Below are 25,828 nucleotides of genomic sequence, written 5' to 3' on the forward strand. Positions count from 1 at the left end.
TTCTGAAGATGTGTCTGATGGACAGCTATGAATCTAATATTTCCAATGATATATGATTAAAGGGTAAACATGAGTAATAACCTGATGTACTGTATGCTGACGTTGTCATAGGGGTTTTACCCTATGGGAAAACTGAAAGGGATGGAGGGATGAATAGAAATAGTGATAAACACACAGAAAGGTACCATTGCTGCTGTGATAGAATGCATGTTCAACTCCAGGGACATGGCCCTTCAAAAAAACCCTATGAGACATTTTCAACCCGAGGTGAGCCCCACCGAGCACTCTGGCTCATTGACTATAAGGCCTACAGATTCATTCAGATTATTTGTTGATCAATGTGTGTGTATGAATGTACATGTGTGTACATTTCAAGAATTCCATTATTTTACTTTTGTATTTGTGAGTATTGTTGTATTTTGTTAGATATAACTGCACTGTTGGAGCTAGGAACACACGCATTTCTACACCCGCAATAACATCTGCTAAACATGTGTATGGGACAAATACAAGAGTGTGTGTTTGTGTGTGAGTACAGGTGCATAGGTTTGTAATTGGTGGAGGGTGGTATGTGCATTAACATCAGTGAGGTAACACATAAAACATTGGTTTAGGTGTTATTACATTATTCATTAAAGTTGTAACTCACCTGATAATGTAACTTATTACATTAAACGGAGTAATTTATTACTACAATTCAACATTTTATCATATTAACCAACATGACATTACATTTACCAGTTTTATTACATAAATCTAAAAGTTATTACATTAACCATTGTTACAAGAGACAGTATGCATAGTTATTACCTGGACCTCATGGATATTATTATCCAATGTATTATTGATAATTTTAAAAGGAGCATTTTAATCTATTTAGATATTATTATAAAAATATAAAGTGATAACATCTTGTTCAGAAGATAATGGATTGAATGTTTTGATCAATTATTCTACATAATGACATTTAATAATAATAGTATCATGAGTATATGAAAGAAGATACAATTATCAACCCCCCACAGGTTCACTATGACATTTCCTATGATAACATTTATCCATTTAGATCAATGTGTGATATTACATAGACACAGGGGAGACCTGATCCTAGATCAGAGCTGCATATTATGCTCCACAGAGGTTACCATGGTGATCAGACTGAGGCAACTGTTTAAGAATGGGAGATGGATATGACTTAACTAGATGCTTTATACTGATCCTTTATTTAGGAATCTGGAACTGGTGTTGGATAGATGGGAGATGAAATAAGCCATGTTTGTGCTTTTTGGTGTTGTCTCATTGGTCCTAAAATTAGCAAAGCTCTTCCCACATATATCCAAGGTGTCTCTCCAGTGTGGTGTCTATTCAGGATGGAAGCTACAGCATAACTCTTCCCACACTTATCACAGCTATAAGGCTTCTCCTGTGTGTGTGTTAGCTTGTGTTTTGTCAGGTGGCCTGACTGATTGAAGCTCTTCCCACACTGATCACAGCTATAAGGCTTCACTCCAGTGTATAAGCAAGGCTTTCCCACAATCAAGGCAGGGGTAAGGCCTCTCCCCTGTATGAATTCTCAGATGCAATTTTAAGGTTTGAGAAGTAGGGAAACTCTTCCCACACTCTGAGCATCTGTAAGGGTTCTCTCCTGTACGGATTCTTTGTTGTACTTTAAGACTTCCTGGACAGGTGAAACTCTTCCCAGACTGAAAGCATCAATACGATTTCTCTCGGGTGTGAATCCGCTGGTGAATAATGAAGCCACTCTGGCTTGTGAAACTCTTCCGACAGTCAGAGCAGCAGTGAGGTTTCTTCCCTGTACGTCTCTGCTGGTGTTTATTGAGATGTTCTGATCTGGAGAGAGTCTTCTCTGTCACGTCAGCAACGTGATAAGCCCCTCCCACTGAGAGCGCGACGGTTAGGAGAGTCCCCTGTGAAACAAAGACATTGAATAGACCGGTTTTGCAAATGTGGGTCCATAAACAAATACGATAACACGTTTAACTGTTTTGTTATTTAGCAGAAGCTCTTATTCAGAGCAACTTACAGGAGCAATTAGGGTTATTAAGTACCTTGCTCAAGGGCACAGACAGATTTTTCACCTAGTCGGCTCAAAGATTCGAACCAGCAACCTTTCGATTAGTGGCCCAACGCTCTTAACCACTAGACTACCTGCTACCCTTATCAATATACACTCAGTGGCCAGTTTATTAGGTAAACAGATGGTTTAACAGATGGTAGAACAAGGAGAAGATCCGTAACGAGGAGCTCGACCCGCTCTGTCATGATACGGGCTGAATGTCCTCTTCCAACGTGTGAAAGATGGTAACACCTGCTAAATCATGTTGTTCAAATAACCAGTGATGAAAAACCTAAACACCAGAACTACTGCTTCTAGTTATCCCACTTGGAGCATGTTGAGAAAAATGTCAGTCTCATAGTTTCAGTATCCATATACAGTACATACATAGAAGAAACCATGAGATATGGGGGTATTGTGGCATGTAGCAGAAGCCTACAGTAAAAAGGTATGGGTGTAGCCTGGTGCAATTTCTGCCCCATGTAACATTGCTCAAGATTCACTTGTCAATGTGACTTGTTACTGTAACAGCATCCTCATCTAAAATCATCAGTTTACAGTGTTTTCAATCTCAAGGCCATCAGACTGCTAAACAGCAATCACTAACTCCGAGAGGCTGCTGCCTACATTGAGACCCAATCACTAGTCACTTTAAACAATGCCACTTTAAATAATGCCACTTTAATAAATGTTTACATATCTTACATTACTCCTATCACATGTGTATACTGTATTTTATACCATCTATTGCACCTTACCTATGCCACTCGGCCATTGCTCATCTATATATTTATATGTACATATTCTCATTCACCCCTTTAGAATTGTGTCTATTAGGTAGTTGTTGGGGAATTGTTAGATTACTTGTTAGATGTTACTGCACTGTCGGAACTAGAAGCACAAGCATTTCTCTACACTCGCATTAACATCTGCCAACCATGTGTATGTGACCAATAAAAATGTATTCGATTTTTAGTGGAGAGAGAGGAAGAGAGGAAAGTGGAGAGAGGGGAAGAGAAAGAGAGAGGAAGAGAGGAAAGTGGAGAGAGAGGAAGAGAGGAAAGTGGAGAGAGAGGAAGAGAGGAAAGAGGAAAGAGAGGGAAGAGAGGAAAGAGAGGGGAAGAGAGGAAAGTGGAGAGAGGGGAAGAGAGGAAAGTGGAGAGGGGAAAGGGAAGAGAGGAAAGTGAGAGAGAGGAAAGGGAAGAGAGGAAAGTGGAGAGAGGAGTGGAGAGGGGAAGAGAGGAAAGTGGAGAGAGGGGAAGAGAGGAAAGTGGAGAAGAGAGGAAAGTGGAGAGAGAGGAAAGTGGAGAGAGAGGAAAGTGGAGAGAGGAAAGTGGAGAAGAGAGGAAAGTGGAGAGAGAGGAAGAGAGGAAAGTGGAGAGAGGAAAGAGGAGTGGAGAGAGGAAGAGAGGAAAGTGGAGAGGAAGAGAGGAAAGTGGAGAGAGGAAGAGAGGAAAGTGGAAGAGAGGAAAGTGGAGAGAGGAAAGTGGAGAGAGGAAAGTGGAGAGAGAGGAAGAGAGGAAAGTGGAGAGGAGAGGGGAAAGTGGAGAGAGAGGAAGAGAGGAAAGTGGAGAGAGGGGAAGAGAGGAAAGTGGAGAGAGGGGAAGAGAGGAAAGAGAGAGAGAGGAAAGTGGAGGAAAGTGGAGAGAGGAAAGTGGAGAGAGAGGAAAGTGGAGAGAGAGGAAGAGAGGAAAGTGGAGAGAGGGGAAGAGAGGAAAGTGGAGAGAGAGGAAAGTGGAGGAGAGAGAGGAAGAGAGGAAAGTGGAGAGAGAGGAAAGTGGAGAGAGAGAGGGGAAGAGAGGAAAGTGGAGAGAGAGGAAGAGAGGAAAGTGGGGGAAGAGAGGAAAGTGGAGAGAGAGGAAAGTGGAGAGAGGGGAAAGAGAGGAAAGTGGAGAGAGGGGAAGAGAGGAAAGTGGAGAGAGGAAGAGAGGAAAGTGGAGAGAGGAAGGAAAGTGAGAGAGAGAAAGTGGGAAGAGAGGAAAGTGGAGAGAGGGGAAGAGAGGAAAGTGGAGAGAGAGGAAGAGAGGAAAGTGGGAGAGAGGAAAGTGGAGAGAGAGGAAAGTGGAGTGGAGAGGGGAAGAGAGGGAAAGTGGAGAGAGAGGAAAGTGGAGAGAGGGAGAGAGAGGAAAGTGGAGAGAGAGGAAGAAGGAAAGTGGAAGAGAGGAAAGTGGAGAGAGAGGAAAGGGAAGAGAGGAAAGTGGAGAGAGGAAAGAGAGGAAAGTGGAGAGAGGGAAGAGAGGAAAGTGGAGAGAGAGGAAAGGGAGAGAGGAAAGTGGAGAGGAGTGGGAAGAGGAAAGTGGAGAGAGGGAAGAGAGGAAAGTGGAGAGAGAGGAAGAGAGGAAAGTGGGAGAGAGGAAAGAGGAAAGTGGAGAGAGGGGAAGAGAGGAAAGTGGAGAGAGAGGGGGAGAGAGAGGAAAGTGGAGAGAGGGGAAGAGAGGAAAGTGGAGAGGAGGAAAGAGAGGAAAGTGGAGAGAGAGGAAGAGAGGAAAGTGGAGAGAGAGGAAGAGAGGAAAGTGGAGAGAGGGGAAGAGAGGAAAGTGGAGAGAGGGGAAGAGAGGAAAGTGGAGAGAGGGGAAGAGAAAGTGGAGAGGGGAAGAGAGGAAAGAGAGGAAAGTGGAGAGAGGGGAAGAAGAGAGGAAAGTGGAGAGAGGGGAAGAGAGGAAAGTGGAGAGAGGGGAAGAGAGGAAAGTGGAGAGAGGGGAAGAGAGGAAAGTGGAGAGAGGGGAGAGAGGGGAAGAGAGGAAAGTGGAGAGAGGGGAAGAGAGGAAAGTGGAGAGAGGGGAAGAGAGGAAAGTGGAGAGAGGGGAAGAGAGGAAAGTGGAGAGAGGGGAAGAGAGGAAAGTGGAGAGAGGGGAAGAGAGGAAAGTGGAGAGAGGGGAAGAGAGGAAAGTGGAGAGAGAGGAAAGTGGAGAGAGAGGAAGAGAGGAAAGTGGAGAGAGAGGAAGAGAACACACTGGAGACAATAAATTATTTTAACTACAAAAACAGATTAACGTTAATAAATGGGATTATAGATATACAGATGGTAGCAAGCAAGGCTAAACAGGTGAGTGGGTCCAGCATTTGATACACAGGATTGGAAATAAGCATAAAACGAATGACTGTGGTGTTTGTTTTGAAGCCAGAAAGACATCCACTAAAAAAACATCTAATTTCAGGGGGAAAATGGAGTCCCTAGAGAAAGTACAAGATGGGTGTCAGGGATGGAGCGGCAGTATTATCATAAGGAGATGTGTACTTGGAAAATGGAGGAGGAATGGAGGGAAAAAGAGAGGGAGAAAGAGGTCTAAGAGAGAGGGAAGAGGGTGAGCTCGATTTGGATAAAAATGGTGGGGAAAAAAGGGAGATGGTTTGTCAAAGAACAAATGGTAGAACGTGTAAGCAGAGTGAGCTGAAGACAGGAGAAGAAATGGAAGTGAATGAGGGTGAAGTATCGGAAGTGAAAGGTGTGGTAAAGTTATCGGAGACCGAGGTATACACCGAGGATGAGGAAGAGTCTGACAGTAGGAGTGAAGTTTATGGAAAAAGTGGACTCTTGCCTTTTGGCTGATCCATTTGTGGTTTCACGGTGGGTGAAAAAAAGAGTTGGGTCATGTGGAATCGGAGGGAGTAACTAGAAGTTGTCTAGTGATAATTGTTTGTATTTCTGTTGGGCAGAAAGGTGTTCCTATGTGGCAGCAGTGTGTAGTAGGGAGGGTCCAAGGTGTTCCTATGTGGCAGCAGTGTGTAGTAGGGAGGGTCCAAGGTTTGAGAAGGGTCCAAGGTTTGCAGAAGGGCATGAGACAAAGGAATGTGTAGCATTGGGGAAAGTAGTGGAATGTGTTAATTGTAGGGGTGCCCATGGAGCTGGGGATCAGACATGTCCTGTGTGAGAGAGAGGCAGGTTGAGGTTTCCAGGGTTAGAGTAGAGCAGAAGTTGTCATATGCTGAGGCAGTGAAGAAAGTAGAGGAAGATGGGTTAAGGGGGAGGAGTGGTGAGAGTAGTAGAGATATACCCGTACAGAGGGATAGGCCAAAAAGTGAACTACTCTACAGTAGTGGGTGTTTTCAATCACGTAACATGTGACACACACATTTAATTGCACCACCAACCAACCCTACCATTATTTCAGAATATATTTTTTAAATGTATATATATTTTGACATCTCAAAACATCTATTAACTCTTCAGCAGTAAAATCTTGTACACCCAGGTACTTTTCAGCAGCTGCCCCTACACTCATTAAAACACACGACCCCATGTCAGTTCATGCTGCAAGAGGTCTGATAGGTTGGAGGACGTCCTCCAGAAGTTGTAATAATTACTGTGTAAGTCTATGGAAGGTGGTGAGAATCATGAGCCTCCTAGGTTTTGTATTGAAGTCATTGTACCCAGAGGAGGACGGAAGCTAGCTGTCTTCCAGCTACACCATGGTGCTACCCTACAGAGTGCTGATGAGGCTACTGTAGACCTTCATTGCAAAATAGTATGTTTTAATAAATTACTTGGTAACATGATTATATTTAGTATAGTTTTTATCTAAAAAGGATAACTTAAAATGTTTGAAACATTTTTTTCTGAAAAACCACTGAGGATGGTGCTTCTCTTCCCCCTGACCCCCCACATTACATTGATATGCTTTGGAATGTCTAGCCAGTGTATCAGGAAAGCTAGCTAGATTTTGGTTTAGATATACAAATGTAGTTCGTTAGCTACCTCAGATTTTTCTTTTTTTCTGCTGTGCTGATGTTAGCTGACTGGATGCCTTCATCTTTGAGATGAAAGAGAGGATTTTTTTTTGATAGAATAGAATCACTTTTCAACGTTCAACGACATGGCAACCCCAAGAGTTGAGAATTCAGTTCTGTTTCAAAATCCTCTAGTTGAAAGTGATGGCTACAAACAGACATTTTTCTCACATCAACTGGATAAACCTTCACAGGGCGGTTCTCCAAGTCCTGAAATCGCTATGAATTCTGGATATTGTGATTTGCTTACAACCAAAAAAATGTAGCTGGCCAGTTCTAATTTGCATGTAGTGATGAATTAAAATTTTTATGACTTGATATATTAATAACATATTAATGGACATACACTGAGTGGACAAAACATCATGATCACCTGCTCTTTCCATTACATAGACTGAACAGGTGAATCCAAGTGAAAGATGTGATCACTTATTGATGCCACTTGTTAAAGCCACTTCAAATCAATGTAGATGAAGGGGAGGAGACAGGTTAAAAAGGGATTTTTAAGCCTCGAGACAATTGAGATTAAGGCAGTTTATACAATTTAAAAAATAATTACAAAATATTAACAGATTTCACAACACACTGTGTGCCATCAGGGCCCTACTCCACCACTGCCACATATCTACAGTACTAAATCCATGTGTATGTTATCGTGTGTGTATGTTATCGTGTGTGTATGTTATCGTGTCTGTATGTTATCGTGTCTGTATGTTATCGCGTGTCTGTGTTATCGCGTGTCTGTGTTATCGCGTGTCTGTGTTATCGCGTGTCTGTGTTATCGCGTGTCTGTGTTATCGCGTGTCTGTGTTATCGCGTGTCTGTGTTGTTTTAATCTGCTCTTTAAATCTAATTTTACTGCATCAGTTATTTGATGTGGAATAGAGTTCTATGTAGTCATGGCTCTATGTAGTACTGTGCGCCTCCCATAGTCTGTTCTGGACTTGCGGACTGTGAAGAGACCTCCTGTGGCATGTCTTGTAAGGTATGCATGGGTGTCCGAGCTGTGTGCCAGTAGTTCAAACAGACAGCTCGGTGCATTTAACATGTTAATACCTCTCATAAATACAAGCAGTGAGGAAGTCAATCTCTCCTCCACTTTGAGCAAGGAGAGATTGATATGCATATTATTAATATTATCTCTCTGTGTACATCTAAGGGTCAGCCGTGCTGCCCTGTTCTGAGCCAAATGCAATTTTCCTAAGTCCTTTTAGTGGCATCTCACCACACGACTGAACAGTAGTCAAGGTGCGACAAAACTAGGGCCTGTAGGACCTGCCTTGTTCACAGTGTTATGAAAGCAGAGCAAGAAAGAGATGGATATGACTGTTCAATATATGTTTTCTATTGATCCTTTATTTAGGGATCTGGAACCGTGTCGGAGCGGAAGATGAAATACGGCACATTTTTGCTTTCTGGTGTGTTTTTTCATTGGCCCTAAATGAGCAAAGCTCTTCCCACAAAAACAGACATAGGGTTTCTCTCCAGTGTGTGTTCGCTGGTGTGAATTTAGGCTCCCTGATTGACTGAAACTCTTTCCACAATGCTCACAGCTGTAAGGTTTCTCTCCTGTGTGTGTTCGCTGGTGTGAATTCAGGTGTACTGATTGACTGAAGCTTTTCCCACACTGATCACAGCTATAAGGATTCTCTCCTGTGTGTGTTCGCTGGTGTGTATTCAGGTGTACTGATTGACTGAAGCTCTTCCCACACTGATCACAGCTATAAGGCTTTTCTCCTGTGTGTGTTCGCTGGTGTATAGTTAGTTTTTCTGATACAGCAAAGCTCTTTCCACACTGATCACAGCTATAAGGCTTCTCTCCAGTGTGTGTTCGCTGGTGTACAGTCAGGGTGGAAGCTAGAGCAAAGCTCTTCCCACATAGACAGACAAAAGTTCTCTCTCCAGTGTGTGTTGCCTGGTGTCTAATCAGGAGGAAACTACAGAGAAGCTCTTCCCACAGTGATCACAGCTATAAGGCTTAACTCCTGTGTGTGTTACCTGGTGTCTATTCAGGGTGGAAGCTACAGCAAGCGCTTTCCACACTGATCACAGCTGTAAGGCTTCACTCCAGTGTGTGTTAGCTTGTGTGTCGTCAGGTGGACTGCCTGATTGAAGCTCTTCCCACACTGATCACAGCTATAAGGCTTCACTCCAGTGTGTGTTAGCTTGTGTGTCGTCAGGTTGCATGACTGGTTGAAGCTCTTTCCACAATCAAGGCAGGGGTAAGGCCGCTCCCCTGTATGAATTCGCAAATGATATTTGAAGGCGTTAGAAGCAGTAAAACACTTCCCACATTCTGGGCAGCTGTAAGGCTTCTCTCCAGTATGGATTCTTTGGTGTACTTTAAGACCTCCTGCACAGGTGAAACTCTTCCCACACTGAGAGCAGCAGTACGGTTTCTCTCGGGTGTGAATCCGCTGGTGCATAATGAAGCCACTCCCTGCGAGTGAAACTCTTTCCACAGTCAAAGCAGTAGTGGTGAGTTTTCTTCCCTCTACATCTCTGCTGGTGTTTCTTGAGGTGTTCTGATCTGAGAGACTCTTCTCTGTCACGTCAGTAACATGTTGTTGAGGCTCCCCAGATGATAAGCTCCTCCCACTGAGAGAACGACAGTTAGGGGTGTCACCTGTGAAACAAAGACACTGAATAATAGGTTTTGGAAATATGGGTCCATAAACACTTTCTTTTTGTTATTTAGCAGATGCTTTTCTCTAGAGCGACTTACAGGAGCATATAGGGTTTTGTACCTTTCTCAAGGGCACACAGACAGATTTTTTACCTAGTTGGCTCAGAGATTTTAACAAGCAACTTTTCGATTAGTGGCCCAATGCTTTTAACTACTAGACAACCGGCTGTCTTTATCATCAATATACACTCATTGGTCAGTTTATTAGGTACACCCCCTCCATTCACAAAACTGGATCGATAATTTACTGGCCACTGTGTGTTTACTGTTTATCAATCAATTAACAGAAGTTGCAGAATCAGATTGTGGTCTGATCCACACACCCCGCTGTTCTTACTTGATGAAATCAGATCTCAATCTCCCTCCTCGTGTCCTTCTCTCACAGTTCCACTCTGCCCTGGTGTTTTCCTGCAGTCGACCAGCCTCACAGACACCTTCTTCAGATCCAGCAGTAAGGTGCTACCAGGAGAGTTGTGACCAGGGGACTCCGGCAGGTTGGAAGGGGACGGACTAGCTCTGTCCTGGTGACCACAGGAAGTATTGTACATAGAATATCATTAGACCAAACATTTGATTACTTTAGTCTGAATCTCTGATTGATTGGTGCATACTTGTAATATTGCATTTCTCCTGAAGTGCATCACTGATCACTACTTTCCACAACATTTTCAATCACTTTGGCAGATTTTTCATATGGAAGTGGTATATATACAGTGGGGTGAAAAAGTATTTAGTCAGCCACCAATTGTGCAAGTTCTCCCACTTAAAAATATGAGAGAGGCCTGTAATTTTCATCATAGGTACACTTCAACTATGACAGACAAAATGAGGGGGAAAAAATCCAGAAAATCACATTGTAGGATTTTTTATGAATTTATTTGCAAATTATGGTGGAAAATAAGTATTTGGTCACCTACAAACAAGCAAGATTTCCATCCACACAGACAGTGTGGTGAAGAAGACTGAACAGCACCTCTTCAACCTCAGGAGGTTGAAGAAATTCAGCTTGGCCCCTAAGACCCACAAACTTTTACAGATGCACCATTGAGAGCATCCTGTCTGGCTGAATCACCGCCTGGTATGGTAACTGCACCATTCACAACTTCAGGGCTCTCCAGAGGGTGGTGCGGTCTGCCCAATGCATCACCGGGGCACAATGCCTGCCCTCCAAGACACTGACAGCACCCAATGTCTCAGGTTGGCCAAAAAGATCATCACGTTCATCAACCACCCGAGCCACGGCCTGTTCACACCACTATCATCCAGAAGGCGAGGTCAGTACAGCTTCTCTCTCAAGGCCATCAAACTGTTATATAGCCATCACTAGCCGGCCTCCACCTAGTACCCTGCCCTGAACTTGTCACTAGCTGACTACCACCCGGTTGCGCTACCATGCACCTTAGAGACGGCTGCCCTTTGTACATAGACATGGAACACTGGTCACTTTAATAATGTTTACATACTGTTTTAACCACTTCATATGTATAAACTGTATTCTGGTGAAGTCCATAATATTCAACTAGTCCTGTATATACTGTATTCTAGTCCATCCTATTCAACTAGTCCTGTATTCTAGTCAAGGCCATCCTATTCAACTAGTCCTGTATATACTGTATTCTAGTCAAGGCCATCCTATTCAACTAGTCCTGTATAAACTGTATTCTAGTCAAGTCCATCCTATTCAACTAGTCCTGTATATACTGTATTCTAGTGAAGTCCATCCTATTCAACTAGTCCTGTATATACTGTATTCTAGTCAAGGCCATCCTATTCAACTAGTCCTGTATAAACTGTATTCTAGTGAAGTCCATCCTATTCAACTAGTCCTGTATATACTGTATTCTAGTCAAGGCCATCCTATTCAACTAGTCCTGTATATACTGTATTCTAGTCAAGGCCATCCTATTCAACTAGTCCTGTATATACTGTATTCTAGTCAAGGCCATCCTATTCAACTAGTCCTGTATATATACTGTGCTGTGAAAAAGTATTTGCCCCCTTCCTGATTTCTTATTTTTTTGTCACACTTAAATGTTTCCGATCAAACACATTTTAATATTATACAAAGATGAACTGCATTTTGTGTTTACTTGGGTTAAGTGATCATTTTATTTACTAAGGGAAAAAGCTATCCGAACTCTCATGGCCCTATGTGACAAAGTAATTGCCCCCATTAGTTAAATCATGAATTATCTGTGGTTAATCACATTCTTTGGAAAGCTGAGTTAAATTTCATGAGCCACACCCAGGCCTGATTACTGCCAGACTTGTTGAAACAATAAATTACTTAAATAGAACCTGTCTGACAAAGTGAAGTAGGCCAAAAGATCTCAAAAAGCAAGAGATTATGCCTCGATCTAAAGAAATTCAGGAACAGATGAGAAACAAAGTCATTGACATCTATCAGTCTGGAAATGGTTACAAAGCCATTTCTAAAGCTGTGGGACTCCAGCGAACCACGGTGAGAGACATTATTCACACATGGAGAATTTGGAACAGTGGTGTACCTTCCCAGGAGTGGCTGGCCTACCAAAATTACCCCAAGAGCGCAGCGACGACTCATCCAAGAGGTCACAAAAGGACCCACAACAACATCTAAAAGAACTGCAGGCCTCACTTGCCTCAGTTATGGTTGAGTCATGAACACTGACCTTAAGAAAGACACTGGGCAAAAATAGCATCCATGGCAGTGTCATGACTTTGCCCTCTTTGGACACAGCTCTGCACCATCCCCCTACCAGCACCATCCCCTGCCAGCACCATCCCCCTGCCAGCACCATCCCCCTCTCTCTGTCTCCTACAACTAGGCTGCTGTGGTCAGAGAGGTCGTAAATTCCTGGAGGAGATTATCTTCTCATGGCCACAGTATAGAGAGAGAGCGTGAATTTTCATAGAGAGAACAAAGGAATTTCTTCCACCTCACAGAACTTGAGGTCCGAACAACATTTATGTTCTGGAGAATGTATAAAAGATCGGTGAAGAATCCAGCTACGAACTGGTCCATTTGGTACAATTTTGTGAAACAATACGGCCACATTACCATAACGCTGTTTATACAATAGCCTCAGATATGAGACTTACATCTAATTGTTGTATAAGATGAATGAGTGAGGATGATACTGTTTGTGAAATTGTGTAATGTGATTTTGGACTGTTTAATGAAGGAAACTCCAAATCCCTTTGGAGTTTAACTAAATCAGAGGAAGTCCATTTCTGAATGGCTTAAAAAAAACAAAAATGAAGGTTTTGGAGTGGCCCACTCAAAGTCCGGACTTGAATCCGATTGAGATGCTGTGGCGTGACCTTAAAGGCGGTTCATGCTAAAAACCCTCCAATGTGGCTGAATTAAAACAATTCTGCAAAGAAGAGTAGGCCAAAATTCCTCCACAGCGATGTGAAAGACTCATTGCCAGTTATCGCAAAGGCTTGATTTCAGTTGTTGCTGCAGAGGGTGGCATAACCAATTATTAGGTTTAGGGGGCAATTGCTTTTTCACATAAGCCATGAAGGTTCGCATAGCTTTTTTCCCTTAATAAATAAAATCATCACATAAAATGCATTTTGTGTTTACTTGGGTTATTTGTGTAATATTTAAAGTTGTTTGATGATCTGAAACATTTAAGTGTGACAAATGTGCAAAAAAATAAGAAATCAGGAAGGGGGCAAATACGTTTTCACAGCACTGTGCACACACACACACACACACACACACACACACACACACACACTATTCTATCCTTCAGGTAGAAGATTTAGTATATCCACATACTGTCTCTACATCCTGTGATGGAAAATGTTATCATGTGAAGAGCAGCCTTGAAAATGTTGATCTTTTCTAAATGTCAAATAATCCTTGGTTCCTGCCAATTATTCCTCCTCCACCAAACTTCACAGTTGGCAAGATGTATTACAGCAGGCAGCATTCTCCCCCCTGCCAAACCCAGATTTGTCATTCGGCGGTGAGCCTTACACCACTCCAGCAGACGCTTGGCATTGCGCATAGTGACCTTAGGCTTGTGTGCAGCTGCTCAGCTATGGAAAGCCATTTCATGAAACTCCCGATGAACAGTTATTGTGCTGACGTTGCGTCCAGAGGCAATTTGGAACTCGGTAGGGAGGGTTGCAAAAGAGATGATTTTTACAGGCTACGCGCTTTAGTCCTCGGCGGTCAGATTCAGATATTGTGTGGCGTACCAGTTCTCCATTGAGCCAGTGTTAATCCTCGATGTTTCTACGTCACAATAACAGCACTTACAGTTAACTGGGGAAGCTCTAGCAGGGCAGAAATTTGGCATACTGACATGTTGGACCGGTGGCATCCTATGGTGATGCCACGGTGAAAGTCACTGAGGTCTTCAGTAAGGCCATTCTACTGCCAATGTGTGTCTATGGAGGTTGCATGGCTGTATGCTCAATTTTATACACCTGTCAGCAACGGGTGTGGCTGAAATACCCAAATCCAATCATTTGAAGGGGTGTCCACATACTTATGCATGTACTGTATTTATACTCTGGACTAATATTTATATATTTCTGAATTCCATTCTTTTAGATGTGTAACATTATTTTTGTGAATTGTTAGATATTACTGCACTGTTGGAATTAGACACACAAGCATTTCACTACACCCTCAATAAGATCTGATAAGTATGTGTATGTGACCAAAACAATCTGACTTTATTTGTTTTCTCAGCTACAGTTTGAGTTATGTCCTGCCTGACAGTGAAAAATGGCAAGATCTTACCATAGCGTGGACTATGGAGGAGCTAGCTAGCGTTTGTGGTAGAAATGTCAACATTGTTATTCAAATGACCTATAGAATATTTTTTAATTAGTACTTTCACACTGTCTGTTGACCTGAGAGGAGCCTCTGAGGCTTAATGCTGGCAGTTGATTTATGATGCCTTGGTGATAAGACCTAAAGACTACATTCCATTGCATGATTAGTGTCTGTGTCAAATGCTGGTCTGTCTGCCAGGGCCAGGAAAACTCTCCCCCCAGTTTCTCTTTCCCACATCACAAATGGACACTGGACTTCATCTGTTGTGGGAAGGACCCAGTGTCCCATGTTTATACATAAATTATAATACAACAAGCAGTAAATGACCGAGACAGACATTTGGCGCCATGTAAATTTCGCTGTCTGTTACTGTCTGTACCCTTGTATAATTTCACAAATCTGTTAGTTATGAGGGCTCAGGAGGACTATAAAAAGTAGTAACCCAACCCTGCTTATTTGGGCTTTTTGCTCTACACCATCTGGTAACCGTTAACCCTCCATTACTGCAGTAATTAACAAAGTGGGATGGTTTTGTAGAAATATAAAAGTCTCTCCTTTTGATTAGAATAATTACGGGGCTGTAGTGGAACAGGTCGAGAGCTTCAAGTTCCTTGGTGTCCACATCAACAACAAACTAGAATGGTCCAAACACACCAAGACAGTCGTGAAGAGGGCACGACAAAGCCTATTCCCCCTCAGCAAACTAAAAGATTTGGCATCGGTCCTGAGATCCTCAAAAGGTTCTACAGCTGCAACATCGAGAGCATTGCATCACTGCCTGGCACGGCAATTGCTCGGCCTCTGACCGCAAGGGTAGTGCGGCAGCCCAGTACATCACTGGGACAAAGCTGCCTGCCATTCAGGACCTCTACACCAGGCAGTGTCAGAAAAAGTCCCTAAAAATGGTCAAAAACCCCAGTCAGTGTTCTCTCTGCTACCGCACGGCAAGCAGTACCGGAGTGCCAAGTCTAGGACAAAAAGCTTCAACAGTTTTTACCCAAAAGCCACAAGACTCCTGAACAGGTCATCAAATGGTTACCCGGACTATTTGCATTGTGTGCCCCCAACCCCTATTTTTACGCTGCTGCTACTCTGTTTATCTTATATGCATAGTCAGGAACTATACATTCATGTACATACTACCTCAATTGGCCTGACCAACCAGTGCTCCCGCACATTGGCTACCCAGACGTTGACTATCTGCGTTGTGTCCCTCCACCACCAAACCCTCCTTTACGCTTCTACATGTACATACTACCTCAATCAGCCTGACTAACCGGTGTCTGTATATAGCCTTGCTACTGTTATTTTCAACTGTCTTTTTATTTCTTTATTTACCTATTGTTCACCTAATATATTTTTTGCATTATTGGTTAGAGCCTGTAAGTAAGCATTTCATTGTATGGTCTACACCTGTGGTATTCGGCGCACGTGTAAAATAAACTTTGATTTGACATCATTGGTTCTTAAATGGACAGAAATGTGCACCTGAGGTAGTGCTGGAATAGTGGAGGCAGCCCGTTTTCTTTGTGACTTTCGGTAACTAAATCAATAGTTATTTAGTAGTTCGAAAATGTCGGAAACATTAACTGGCTTGAACATGCTGTAGGTCATGTAACTGTTTGTTAAATACAAAATGTTTTGTGGGTTTCACCGGTTTTATGATTGAACATGTGGTTGAATTTATTCAGCCACTGTATTCTTGTCTCGGCTGTGTCAAGGCATATGAACTAACAGGTTATAGAGCAAACACAATTATCACAACACATAGGTTGTAATATGGCTATTTTTCTGCCTTGGCTTCCTGGCGACTTTACCCACACACCCTTACTGCAAGATGTAGGCTCATTTCTCCATGGTTCTGACTTAACCTGCCCATTGCCTTGTATCAATATGTGTGCTTTAGGCTAAGACAAAATATCCCTCGTTTTTATTTCCACAATTGTTTTTTTTGTCCCGCTGTTCAAATTAAACGAATGGATATGGAAGGTCAGAAGATGACAACTAGGCCTAGACATGTTATACACCACAATAAGCAAATTGTTAATAAAAGTAAACCAAACTTACCCGATCCATCGTGGAAGCTATTATTTCTTCAAATAAAAACACGACAGTACATCTGTAGCTAGCCTACACTAGTTACTTTCTTTGTTGCAGAATTCAGATTTAAAAACAGCCAGATCAGAGCAATCAGACGTCCTTTTCAATATCAAAACTTTAGTGGTGACAAATAAATGTGATGTAGGCTAATCTCACATAGATTTGACCTGATCTATTAAAGTAAAAACGTTTAAAGCCCTATTCACCAAGAATCGTGTTATCTGTTCTCGTCTAACTCTACCCGAGAGTCTGTTGGAACAACGTCCTCTTCGGGAGTCCAGATAGTTTTAATTGTCTGAGGCCCAGTAAGTGTAGCCTATAAAATACCAGCCTGATTACCGCTGCGCTGTCCGTGCAGCGAACCAGTGAAACCCAAAGTATGTTCAATCCGACGTCCGCAGTGGAATTTTACAGCAATGCAACCGTGCTAGATGTTAGGGCATTCACACTTCCTGCGAGAAGGGCTGTTGTAAAGCAAGAAAACGTCTTCTTCTTCGGTATAATGGCGGTTTGCATACAATTATTATTGGTGCATGCTGCCACCTACTGATTTGTCTTTTTATCAGCTTACTATTTTCATTACACTTCGTGACAAAAATTGACGAGACAACTAACCCTACACCCATTAAAACTTCATAATTATTCCACTTCTTTGACCCTCTGATCCTACACCAGGCCATAAGCCTGGGAGGACGGGATATTATCCTTCAAAACACCTTGTAACTCTGCAGTAAAATATTGTACACCCAAGTACTTCTCAACAGCTGCCACCACAACATCTATCCACTGTGATTTACATTATATTCCTGTGGTACAGTTGACAACCATGGCTATTAAAACAAAACAACCTTTCTGTAGCATGTTATTCCTGTCATTCTCTATTGACCTCAGCCTAATCAGAGATCCTCTCAGGATCCCTCACCCTGGACCCATCTTCCTCTAGTACTCTCTTCACTGCCTCAGCATACAACACCACACCTTCTGCACTACTGTGATCCTGGTAACCTCAACCTGTCTTTCTCTCACTGGACACATCTGATCTCCAGCACCATGTGTATCCCTACAGTTTATACACACAACTTTTTACATCAATACTACACATTCCTTTCTCTCAGGTCCTCCTGCACACTTCTCACATCTAGGAATCTCCCTGATACACACTGCTGGAAGGAAGTAGTCAAGGAAGGGAGTTTGTGTTTATACAGGAAGTACCCCCCCCCTCCACAGAATTGTCAATTTAAAGAAATGTAGCCAATTTATTCAGTACTACGTTTAGCTAATATTAGATAGTTAATCCAGAGATTCTTACCTTTAATGCTAGATCATTGATTGCAAGATATTAGCGCTTGTCACTTAGTCTTTTAATATATGCATAACAGTAAACCTAGACACTTGCATATTATAGTATTCTGAGTGGTGACTGAAGGCTTGTTACCTTGACTAGATTCATTGTTACAATTATGGGTCTTTAGCATCATGTAATATTGGAGTCAGAGTCTAAATGTTCTTCACTCTTCACATTCTTCTGGCAACGGTCCATACTTGGTCCCTTACTCTTTTTCATTTGCTTCAATGATCTTCACATTTTCCTAATGTATTTTGGTCCTGTTTCATCCATCTGATAAATACATTACATTATCAAAGTATGTGAATTTGAATATTTTTCTCGCTCTTACGTTGACATCAAAGTCCTGAGGCATGGAGTGACCTCTGAAGAGTGGAGATCAGGGTGGAGGTGGTAGCCAATGATGAGGTTGGGGTGCGGTTTGGGGTTCTCCCTGTCCTAGGCCTGGCCACTTTTTAAAGGTAATTTTTATGACGTTTCAGAACCACTTGTCAAACCAAGTTAAGTGTATAATTTTATTTTTAAAGCAATGACAGGCAATTCTGATATGCATCCTAGATTTAAAAGTTCACATTTCTGTCGATCTGAACATTCTGAAGATGTGTCTGATGGACAGCTGTGAATCTAATATTCCCAATGATATATGATTAAAGGGTAAACATGAGTAATAACCTGATGTACTGTATGCTGACGTTGTCATAGGGGTTTTACCCTATGGGCAAACTGAAAGGGATGGAGGGATGAATAGAAAGAGTGATAAACACACAGAAAGGTACCATTGCTGCTGTGATAGAACACATTCAACTGTAGGGACATAGTGATTCATTTTCTTTTAAGGTCTATGAGACATTTTCACCCCGACTGAGCCCCCTGGCTCATTGACCATAAGGCCTACAGATTAATTCAGTAAAAAAAATATATATAATTGTGTGTGATTGTGCAGTTGTGTACATTTCAATAACTCCTTTCTTTTCATTTTAAATGTGTATTTTTGTGTATTGTTAGATATTACCGCAATGTTGGAGCTAGGACCACAAGCATTCATACATCTGCAATAACATCTGCTAAATATGTGTATGTGACCAATACAACTTGATGATGAAACTGTGTATTTGTGTGTGAGTACAAGTACATAGGTTTGTGTGTGTGGGTGTGCAATTGGTGGAGGGTGGTATGTGTATACTATAAACATTGGTGAAGTAACACATTAAACATTGGTTTAGGTGTTATTACATGATCGGTTGAAGTTATTACATTCATAAAAAGTTGTTACATGATACCGTAACTTACTACATTAAATAGAGAAGTTATTACTATAACAATTTAACATTATCATATTAACCAACAAGATATTACATTTCCCGGTTTTATTACATTATAAATCTAAAAGTTATTACATTAACCGTTGTCACAAGACACAATATGCATAGATATAGCCTTTAACTCGTGAATATTATTATTCAATGCATCATTGATTAGTTTTAGGAGTACGTAAACACACACGTTGACTATGACATTCTATGGTAACATTTATCCATTCAAATCCCAATGTGTGATATTACATAGACACAGGGGAGACCTGATGCTGGATCAGAGCTGCATATTATGCTCCACAGAGGTTACCATGGTGATCAGACTGAGGCAACTGTCTAAGAATGGGAGATGGATATGACTGTTCACTAGATGTTTTCTATTGATCCTTTATTTAGTAATCTGGATCCAGTGTCAGATAGGAGGGAGAGGAAATATGGCACATTTCTGCTTTCTGGTGTTTTTTCATTGGCCCTAAATGAGCAAAGCTCTTTCCACATAGACAGACATAAGGTTTCTCTCCGGTGTGTGTTCGTTGGTGTGTATTTAGGGTCCATGATAGACTGAAACTCTTCCCACACTGATCACAGCTATAAGGTTTCTCTCCGGTGTGTGTTCGCTGGTGTCTATTCAGGTGTTCTGATAGCGCAAAGCTCTTCCCACACTGATCACAGCTATAAGGCTTCTCTCCAGTGTGTGTTCGCTGGTGTCTATTCAGGTGTCCTGATAGAGCAAAGCTCTTCCCACATAGACAGACATAAGGCTTCTCTCCAGTGTGTGTTACCAGGTGTGTAGTCAGCTCTCCTGACCGAGCAAAGCTCTTCCCACATTGATTACAGCTATAAGGCTTCTCTCCAGTGTGTACACGCTGGTGTATGCTTAGAATTCCTGTGTTAGCAAAGCTTTTACCACAATCAAGGCAGGGGTAAGGCTTCTCCCCTGTATGCATTCTCAGATGAGATTTGAACGTGTTAGAAGCAGCAAAACTCTTCCCACACTGTGAGCATCTGTAAGGTTTCTCTCCTGTATGAATTCTCAGATGAGATTTGAAGGCGTTAGAAGCAGCAAAACTCTTCCCACACTGAGAGCAGCAGTACGGTTTCTCTCCGGTGTGACTCCGTTGGTGCATTATGAAACCACTCCTGCTAGTGAAACTCTTCCCACAGTCAGAGCAGCAGTGGTGAGGTTTCTTCCTGTACGTCTGTGCTTTTTGAGGTGTTCTGATCGGCAGAGACTCTTCTCTACCTTGTCACAAACATGTTGTTGAGGCTCCCCAAATAAGTCCCTACCATTGAGAGAGCGAGAGTTAAGGGTGTCCCCTGTGAAACAAAGACATTGAATGAATCGTTTTTGGAAATATGGGTCCATAAACATATCACCATCGATATACACTCAGGAGCCAGTTTATTAGGTACACTACCCTGTTCATGAAAATAGACCACTCCTACAGACAGTGTCACGCGTCTGTGGCTTGCTATATAAAGCAGGCAGACAGGCATTCAGTTACTGTTTGATTGAACATTAGAATTGGCCAAACAAGTGACGTAAGCGACCTGAGTGTCGATGCCAAGTGAGCTGGATCCAGTATCTCAGAAACGTCCGACCTCCTGGTCTTTTCACGCACGACAGTGTCTAGGGTTTACCAAGAATGGTGCGACAAACAAAAAACATCCAGTCAGAGGTGGTCCTGTGGGGGTAAACAGCTTGTTGACGAGAGAGGTCGAAGGAGAATGGCAAGAATTGTGCAAACAGAAAAATAAAGGTGCAGTACAACCGTGGTGTGCAGTGTGACATCTTGGAACGCACAACTCGTCGATCGTCGCCACTGATGAGCTATTTAAGTAGATGACTACACTGTTCCACTACTATCAGCTAAAAACAAGAAGAAGCTGCTCCAGTAATAACGCTATCACCAACACTGGACAATTAAGGAGTGTAAAAACATTACCTGGTCCGGCGAATCCCCGTTCCTGTTGCGTCATGCTGATAAGATTCAGGACTGGGTGTAATCAGGATGAGTTCATGGCACAGCCGGTTGTCAACGATACAGGATGTTGGTGATGGTGTACTGGTGTGGGGAATGTTTTTCCTGGCACAAGTTAGGTCCCTTGATACCAATTCAGCAACATTTTAACGCCACAGTGCTGACCAAACCCAATAGAGTATCTTTGGGATGAGAAGGAACGGACTGTTGGCAGCACGAATGTGCCACCATCCAATCTGCAGCAACTGTGTGATTCCATTGCGTCAGCATGGACCAACATCACCAGGGAATGTTTCTGACACCTTGTAGAATCCATACCCTGAAGAATTCAGGATGTTCTGGAGGAAAAGGGGGGTCCGATCGGGTACTAGATAGGTGTACCTAATAAACTGGCCAATGAGTATATATTGTTTATCAATCAATTAACAGAAGTTGCAGAAGCAGATTGCAGTCTAATCCACACACACCATTGTTCTTACTTGGTGAAATCAAGTCTTCCTCCTCGTGCTCACCTCTCAAAGTTCCACTCTGCCCTGGTGTTTTCCTGTAGTCGACCAGCCTCACAGACAGGCTCTTCAGACCCAGCAGTAAGGCGATATCAGGAGAGTTGCGACCAGGGGACTCCGGCAGGTTGGAGGGGGACGGACTAGCTCTGTCCTGGTGAACACAGGAAGTATTGTACATAGAATATCATTAGACCAAAAAATGTGATGACTTTAGTCTAAATCTCTGATTGATTGGTGCATCCTTATAATACCTCCTTTCTCCTGAAGTGTGTAATCGTTCACTACTTTCCACAAATGTACATATTTTTTCAAATCACTTTGGCACATTTTTCAAATGGAAGTGGTTTATATATATTTTTTTACTCTTAGTACAAATGCCAAAACTGATGACACTTGGAATGCCCCATTTTATGTTCAGAACCTTGATTGAGCATTCATTGGAGTTGAACACATCTTTCACCCCTGAGTTAGTCTTGGTTAACCAGAACTAAAGTCTCACGTAAATGGTCAGCCGCTCTATTCAGTTCTGGGTTCATACGTGTTAGGAGAGATTAGGAGATGTTAGAAGGAGGAGCGGAACCGGAATGAGGAGCTCCCCTGTCTCTTTCAAGATACGGGCCGAATGTCCCCTCCCCTTCCGAAATGTGAAAGATGGTAACACCTGCTAAATCATGATCTGTTCAAATAACCAGTGATGAAAAATCTAAACACCAGAACTACTGCTGCTAGTTATCCCACTTGGAGCATGTTGAGAAAATGTCAGTCTCATAGTTTCAGTATCCTTATACAGTACATACATAGAAGAAACCATCAGTTATAGGGGTATTGTGGCATGTAGTAGAAACCCACAGTAAAAGGTATGGGTGTAGCCTGGTGCAATTTCTGCCCCATGTAACATTGCTCAAGATCCACCTTTCTATGTGACATGTTACTGTAACAGCATCCTCATCTAAAATGGTTGGTTTCCAGAGTATCAACAACATTCAGATAATGAGTGGATTATACCACCCAAGTATTTCAGCAGTGCATGTACACTACATCATTTCAAATGGGTTTTAGATTTTTTTTAAACTGAAAGTAAACTAGACACTATCATTTTAGTTTCGTAGCTCAGATTTGAGCAGTTTGATTAAATTATTGTTAAATGTCTTAACAAACAACAGGAAGATATTTTCAAAAGTAATCAACTGAAAATGGCCTAAGAGTTTTGAAACAGATTTTTGTGCTTAGAGTTGTGAAAATGTACCACATACATGTGAAAATTGCACCAAAGACAATTGGCAGAGTCATGGGCTGGAGGGAGTTTCCACCGTATGTTTTATACCAGCCATTTCCCTTCAAATCAGTGAAGGAAAGTGAACAAGTGCACAGTTAGGGAGGACAGAAAGATAACTAGAGATTCATTAACATTATCTTGGCAGAAGCAGAGCTAGCGTGAGGGCCACGTAGGACTGTTCCCGCAGATACAAAGAAACCATTATTTAACACTATAAAATATTTATAGTGTTACATATAAAATATTATGTAACACTATAAAACATGTAACACTATAAAGACTTATTTAACACTAATTATTATGTTACACTATAAAACATGGCAAAAGTGAATTGGTCTAGGTGGTTGTTGCTTATTTTATAAAGCAAAGTACCCTACAGCTGTGTGTCACTACACCTCCTTGAGGGGACACCTGGGACTGGTAGCTGCACTGCTGGTTGGCTGCTGGTGGGGGAAGGACCAGGGAATTTATAAAGTAAGTTATTTATTAACTTTAATAGTTTAAATAAGTTAACACACTGCCGGGACTTGAGGTAGGCCTACACTAGAAGAATCCAACAATGACACACGTTGTCTACATTTTAAACAATCTAACATATCTTTAGGCAGGAATTAAGAAAATAAAAGATTCAAAAGAACAGAATAGCATATTCTAAGTTTAAAGGAAGACTCAGAGATATGACATGTACAAAGTAAAGAGCATAGTGGGTCAATTTCCACAATAACCAAGAACGTTGAAGCACAAGGCTAAACTTCTCCAATGTTTTATTTTTTTAATTACTAGGCAAGTCAGTTAAGAACAAATTTGTATTTTCAATGACGGCCTAGGAACAGTGGGTTAACTACCTGTTCAGGGGCAGAACGACAGATTTGTACCTTGTCAACTCGGGGATTCGAACTTGCAACCTTTCGGTTACTAGTCCAACGCTCTAACCACTAGGCTACCCTGCCGCCCCAAGAAATGATACTGAACAAATACATAACGCAATTTCAAAGATTTTAGTACACATGAGGAAATGAGTCAGTTGAAATAACTTCATTAGGCCCTAATCTATGGATTCCACATGACTAAGAATACAGACATGCATCTGTTGGTTACAGCTACCTTAAAAAAACATTGTCTTCACAATGGGCCTCAAGATCTCATTGCGGTATTTTTGTGCATTCAAATTGACAATCGATAAAATGGAATGGTGTTTGTTGTCCGTAGCTTATGCCTGCCCATACCATAACACCACCGCCACCATGGGGCACTCTGCTCACAATGTTGACATCAGCACGCCGCTCACCCGCAAAATACACATGGTCTGCAATTGTCAGGCCTGGTTGGAGGTACTGCCAAATTCTCAAAAACAACGTTAGAGGCGGCATATGGTAGAAATTAACAGTACATTTTCTGCCAACAGCGCTGCTGGACATTCTTGCAGTCAGCATGCCAATTACACCCTCACTCAAAACTAGGAGACATTTGTGGCATTGTTTTGTGTGACAAAAGCGCACATTTTAGAGTGGCCTTTTATATCAACTTCTTGATATGCCACACCTGTCAAGTGGATGGATTATCTTGTAAAGGAGAAAGGCTCACTAACCGAGATGTAAACACATTTCTGCAAAAAAAAGAAGAGAAATAAGCTTTTTGTGGGATCTTTTGTTTCAACTCATGAAACATGGGACCAACACTTTACATGTTACATTTATATTTTTGTTCAGTGTTTATGAAAGCAAGACCATCATGATTCATTGACAGGGCGTTTTTTTCTTGTAGAAATGTGGAGCCTGCCTGTATTTCCTTAAACCTTTCGAGCAATACATGTCATTCAGAAGAAAAACAAATATTTCATAACATATTTTCTTGCCCTCATTAGCGCCTCACCACTAGAACGGCAGTGCAAATATCCAACACATGGGCTAGTCCACCATCCAGATCAGAGTTGGAAAAATAATCAAGCCGGTCAAATGGCAGTTGTTCGTTTGGCACTGTTGATCTACACAGATGTGGATTAAAATGTCAGGAAGACGAGAGAAGGAGCATAATAGAATCTATTCTGGATGTTCGGAACTGGTGAGTTTGTCCTGATGTTAGCCAGCATGCATCTGCTCTCTGCAGTCCACAACATGCTGTTTACATGTCTATTTGTTTTCTCAGCTACAGTTTGACTTGTGTCCTGTCTGACAGTGAAATATGGCTAGATCTTACCGTAGCTTGGACGACAGAGTAGCTAGCTAGTGTTGTAAAAGCCAAATTGCATTGCAAGGTAGTATCGTGACAATTTCCACAAAGTTTGTTGTTGGTTTTGAAATTATATAGTTAGCCATCTATGTTTTGTGGAAATATTTAGGGCTGGCATTTGGAAGTGAATTAGCTATCGTTAGATGCCTTCTGTGTTCAAGTCAGCTGTTGTTGCATGACTCTAGCAAGCTAATGGCTGAAGTTATTTGTGTAACAAATCTTCCGTAAACAAATATAGCTAGATACATTTATTTGCCTGTTCATTAGCTAGCTTTCAGCTGTTAGCTATTTACAGAGGCTAGCTGTTGGACATTGGACAAGCAAGCTAATAGCAGCTGTGTTGTTGCAGAACAACAGAGTTTCTGACTCGTTCAGATAGAACTCTTGAGATTCGGCTGAAATATGTCAGCATTGTCAAATGCTACAAAAAAAGGAGCTCATTGTTGGTTCCTAATGGACAGAATTATGCCTGTGAGAGCGAGTATTTATAAAAATGTAATAAAATCTGTTGAACCTACACATTTAGTCAATCCCGACATTTTTTAAAATGACATGGTCACTTTATGGTAGCTAGATGCTTGTTTTAAATCTGACTTCTAGACTTGAGGTATGTGGGCGTAGAAAATACTCTGAAAACTCAATTGCTAAAGACCCTGTTAGAAATCCGGTCTATGGTACTCCGTAACGGCTGGACAGATCATGACGAGGTGGGGACTGTGTTGTGTTTATCCAATCAAGTTCATTTGCGAGATTTCATCGACATTGGCGTCATAATGGCTTAGATTCGATGGTAGGAAATTGTACTT

The 25,828-nt window shown here is 41.9% G+C and overlaps 2 long non-coding RNA genes across 2 annotated transcripts; both read right to left on the bottom strand.

Annotated features, from left to right (window-relative positions):
- Positions 1–658: 658 nt before the first annotated feature.
- LOC121844222 lies at positions 659–9,239 on the bottom strand. The gene is made up of 2 exons (XR_006081895.1): positions 8,804–9,239; positions 659–1,928 (listed from the first exon to the last, which is right to left on the bottom strand). It is a non-coding gene; the product is annotated as an uncharacterized LOC121844222 (long non-coding RNA).
- A 54-nt stretch (positions 9,240–9,293) lies between these two features.
- Positions 9,294–17,090, bottom strand: LOC121844220. Its single transcript, XR_006081892.1, has 3 exons — positions 16,339–17,090; positions 9,829–10,012; positions 9,294–9,431 (listed from the first exon to the last, which is right to left on the bottom strand). It is a non-coding gene; the product is annotated as an uncharacterized LOC121844220 (long non-coding RNA).
- Between the last annotated feature and the right edge of the window lie 8,738 nt (positions 17,091–25,828).

This window comes from Oncorhynchus tshawytscha, unplaced genomic scaffold (genome assembly GCF_018296145.1).
Source record: "Oncorhynchus tshawytscha isolate Ot180627B unplaced genomic scaffold, Otsh_v2.0 Un_contig_19232_pilon_pilon, whole genome shotgun sequence".
Taxonomy (NCBI): Eukaryota; Metazoa; Chordata; class Actinopteri; order Salmoniformes; family Salmonidae; genus Oncorhynchus; species Oncorhynchus tshawytscha.